The sequence below is a fragment of the Haliaeetus leucocephalus genome, unplaced genomic scaffold (assembly GCF_000737465.1).
Source record: "Haliaeetus leucocephalus isolate CR32 unplaced genomic scaffold, Haliaeetus_leucocephalus-4.0 Scaffold808, whole genome shotgun sequence".
In the NCBI taxonomy this organism is placed as follows: domain Eukaryota; kingdom Metazoa; phylum Chordata; class Aves; order Accipitriformes; family Accipitridae; genus Haliaeetus; species Haliaeetus leucocephalus.
In genome coordinates this window covers 4297484-4302533 of record NW_010973244.1, presented here as the reverse complement: position 1 = coordinate 4302533, position 5050 = coordinate 4297484, and positions in this window count along the sequence as shown.

Sequence of the window (5050 nt, the reverse complement as noted above, 5' to 3'; positions counted from 1 at the left end):
AGCCCCCGCGGCCGGCTTCGGCCTCCCTCCCCGCCGCTCCCCCGCACACCGAGATGGTAGCGGCTCCCCGAGCTCCAGCCTGCCGGGATCGGAGCCAGGCGGCCAGCAGGCAAGTCCTCCGAGCGGTCCTAGTTCTGGGGGGGTGAGCGCCATCCCGCCTGCGGAGAGCTGGGGCTGCAGGAGCCGCTAATGCAGATGTTTTCATTCGGTAATTAATTCTCATGCCGAGAGCGAGCCAGGAAGCAAGCTGCATTAAAATATCATTACGGCTTTCACCTACAAGAGATGACTGAGACAGCCTGGCCATAGCCTAGCCTTATGGTTTAGGGATTTCAAGAGTCTGACTGCTCTTTTCCATCCCTTTCCATCCCTCCTGCCATTGCCCTTAAACAGACTGAGCCAAAAGTTATTGCTTGCCAGATACGGTAGAATAATGAGGGTGGGGAGTTATTCATGGATTGTTTATTCTACAATCAATGAGGCAAAGAAAAATGAAAACAATTATTTCTCAGGTGTTATATAGAGATGGCTGAGAAATGGAGAGGTAGAATTTCTTTAGAGGAGCCCCAAAGCAGGGATAAATTATTTTCAGTGATAAATTATTTTCAGTGACTAATACACATGCTATTAACAAGTATCTGCTGTTACTTAGTGAGTGTGATGAAGTGGTTAAGACTGTAGGTAAGATGAGATTTTCAGAAAGGCCTTGGGATATTAGGATCCTCAATCCTATTGCCTTTCAGAGGGAGTACAGTGCCTATCTTTTAGGTCACTTTGAAAACTCATCCATACGTAATATGTGATATCCCAGGAGAGCTGTGGCCTAGAGGTTTGAGCACAGCACAGGACAAAGCTTAAGTGCCAGTCCTGGGAAAAAGTGTTTCTGTAATCTTGTCCAACTGCTATAATTTTTCCTCCTTGAACCTTTCCCTCCCTTGCATTATCCATATTGAGTATTAATACATTCATATTTTAAATGCTTTCATAGAAGTAATGCCAATATGTCTGTAGCAAATGTGGAATGAAAAAGTGTACCATGAATGCTAAGTGTCATTATACTTATCTCTGGTTTTGAAAGAATAAATATTCCATAGAGACTTTGTTACCTCTGCTCTGCAGCATCCTCAGCCCTCTGCCATGCCCTCCCCATTCCTTATACCCACAGACACTTCTTGGTGTTCAGTAATCATCAGGATATGTGAGGGGTTTGGGGAATTAACTAAGAACCAAATATTAATTAGTGCCATTAAACTAGTTCAAAATTGCCTCTTTCCATAACTTCTTTCTTGTTAACATCTTCTATTCTCTGCCTGCTCTATATCACACAATTTTTCAAATTTGTAAACCTACATTTTCTGTTCTTTAGCTAAAGCAGAAGCAATAGTGCTGATACACTATCAGAAACTGTCTGCATATATTCAAGAAAAAAAGAAAAACTTCTGACTATGACATGCAAAAAATCCTACTGCTTTCGTTCTGAGATGTTGCAACCCTTTCAGTATTCATTGGCCTTTATTATTCACCTGAGTAAGTAATAAGCAGCTTCTCTGAGTAAGTATTTAAAAGCTCAGCAGACCATTCTGCAAACTAAATTTCTGCTTTTTAAGGTCCTTCCAACAAGCACAACAAAAGCAATATACTGGCACAACACCCATTTATTCTTTTATACATATGTACCTGCATATCACCCATTTCATGAAGTCCTCCACTGGACAAAAATATGACTTGATTTGAGTTGTTCAAACTTTACCCTTCTTTAGCATATGCTAATTGGGGTTTTCAAAAACATACTTTAATTGCTTACAAGTAGGCACGCATTTAAAAAATAGTTATAAAGGATAAGACAAGTAATTCAAATCAGGAAGATTCAGCAGGTTGATTGATGAATATTTCAATAATTGAGATAGTAGAAAGTTTCCTTGTGGTTTGAGACGGAAGAAATGGCACAGATTATTGCATTTTTCCCCACCTCAGAACAGGATCAGTCCTTAAAAACTACATAAAATATTTAAACTATGTAGCAACAGCAATGAGTTGTGCAAGGGTAATGCAATTATTTTTAATATAACCACAACTGGGGCCTGCAAAATCATTAACTTTGACTGATTCTGTCACACAAAAATCATTATAAAGATCTTCAGGCATTTTTTGGTCCTATAAAATAAGCTAACCATCATATATACACTCTTTTTTTTTTTCCTTCCTGGAGGATGTTTTGAAATATTACTTTACATGATTCAACAAATCCAAGTTGAATATATTAACCTTTGAAATGAAAACATGGTCAAATTGTGTTAGGGCACAATATGAAGTTAGTAGACACCTCTCTCTTCTACTTTTCCTCCTAACTTTTCACTTCTAGAATGTAAATGTGAGGATGTTCCTAAGCAAGCAGTGAGACAGTCCTGCAGTCTGAGCAGGGCAACTGCAAGCTTTAGCACCCCTATCCTGCAACCGGCAAGTGCCTGCAACTTGAGTCAACAGGGACCTGTACTCCACACACGACAGATTAGGAAAGTGTCATGGCAGACTGGGACAGACACACCAGCCAAGATGTGCAGAAGGAGGGTCCTCCAGCAAAGCTACTTCCATAAAAAAATTAATCCTTCCTTATTTTTCAAATCAACACTCCCAAAGCCTTAAAAGCTGGGGAGATATCTCAGTCTACTGGTGAAACCTCCCTGGCAATTAGTAAGACACTAAAGTGTTAAAAGACTCTGGTTACTACAGCTGCACAGAAATTTTATTGAGCTTAATGGAAATTATACACATATATTGATGAATGAATAGATCATTCTGAATTTACTAGGGCTGTCAAGCATTGTCTGCTAAATGGAATTCATCCTGGACAGAGCTATATTTACAGTATGTGAATGTCAAGAAGAAAAACACAATGTCAGAAAGCTAGAAAGGGTAATTAAGAATTTCAAACACTGGTGGGACCAAATGGCATCCAATAAAGTGATCAGCTGAGGCCACTGAAGAAAACGAGCCAAGCTGAAAAAGAACCAGAAACTTCTGAATTAATATTGAAAAGTAAAAGTCATGCTTCTTCGTTGCTAACAAACTACTATTTTAACATAGTTTTTTCCTTTTTATACTTTTGGTTGCCAAGGACCCCTTGCATGGCAGAGCTCTAAAAATTATCCATAGCAGAATTTCCATCCACGTCTCTAGGATGGTAGATATGAGGACTTCACACAGGAAAGATAGATGCAATGTATTTCAAATTATGACCAAACAAGATTTATGATTTTATGCATAGAATTAAATGGCCATATAATGGACAGCTCTACTACTGAGGGAAGTCTTGGGTTTATCAAGAATAACATGGGGTTTTCTACTGGGACTGTCTATAAACAAGGGTCTTTCTCTGAGGAAGAAAGAGGGCACATGAAAATTGTGATCATCTGCCTGGAAGACGCTGTAAAGACCTGAAAAAGAATTTTATTTTCTAGAAATGTAAGGAAAGAAAGTCTTTCCTAACCTTCCTAAGGTAGCTAAAAAGGAATATGAGGATGCATTGGCAGAAAAGACCCATTATCTTCTTCTCGCTTCATACAGCTAAAAATATAGCATTATAGTTTGAAGTGAATGCATTTTGGCTTGACCATCATTTTTTTTGTCGTAGTTGTACTAAAACAAACAAGCAAATAAAAAACTGAAAATGTGTATATAGGTAATCATAGCAAAATATGGTTCTTATTCTTTCTTTACATGCTTCATAACAAAGGTGGTTTTAAAAAAGGAATGTTAAACTCTCAAAAAGCCTAGTATGTCACTATTAAAAATTATGACCCCAGACTCTCATTCATACAGACCTCAAAAGAAATTGAAGATGTTCAGAAGTTTTCAGCTCCATGTCCCTACGTCTTCTGTAGTCTAAACGTGCTCAAGACAGCATCTACCTTCAGAAATTTCTTTTGGGATATCTTGGTCTCTATCAATCCACACTGCATAATGAAAGATTTTGACAAGCAAAACAAATAAAAAACCATGCCTTACGTATGTCTCGGACATATACTAGACTTGAATCTGCATTTTATAGATGTACAAATGGAACTGAATTCCATTCTTACTCTGCATCCTGACTAAAACAACCAAAAAGAAATGGTGGTTACCTGTCAGAAATGCAATTGTTTTACATTAATCACCAGTCTTATTTTGAGCTCATTTCCAGTTTAATGCTCCTTGAAGAAATGGAAGAATCCGATTATTTACAAATATAATTTAATTACTGCTCATCCACTTGAACAGTCCAAAATAATTGTCTCCTCCAAGACACAGTATTCTACACATTCATGTCTTTCTTTTTCTTCTGAATTTGCCTTCAAACCCCACCTTAAGCCTGTTTCCCTCCTCCTCTCATTTAAGCACCACTTGTCAATTTATTTGGATGGTTTTTATATTGCAAAATAATTTTGCATTCCTACTATCCCTAAAGTCTATTAATGAAAAAATGAAACAACATTTGAGATTCACTGAGACAAATTATTTTAATGTGGTATTTATTTTATTATTCTTTTCTTCCAAGCTGGAAATGTTATATCCATGATCATACCTATTTTGAGAAATTGACTGTTTTAGGGACTATACAGAGCAACCTGTGTCTGCTACTAATGCAACCAGCCCAACTGGAAGTTCAGCTGAATCTTATATGTCATGTGCATAAAATATGCAGGATGAGATTTTCTTTGCCCAAGAAGTAGAGGATGGGGACAGTAATAGCCGTCTGAATATGGTGGTCATTTGATGATTTTGCCAAATTTATCACCTGAGAAGATTGCACTGAAAAACATCTAGACAATTTTTGAAACATGGATTAAGTCCTTGAAAGACTGACTCCTTGATGAATCTATTTCATTCTGGAATAAAGGCCAGCATTTTTGACTCCTTAACCTTAAAAGTTTTCTTTCTCTCAGTTTATTTATTATTATTTTAGATCACATAGGTGCCTTCTCTCTTAGTAATGTTATATATCACTATTATCAATAGCAATAATATTTTATATTGACTTTATATTTTTATATATTATTTAGATTTTTGCTAA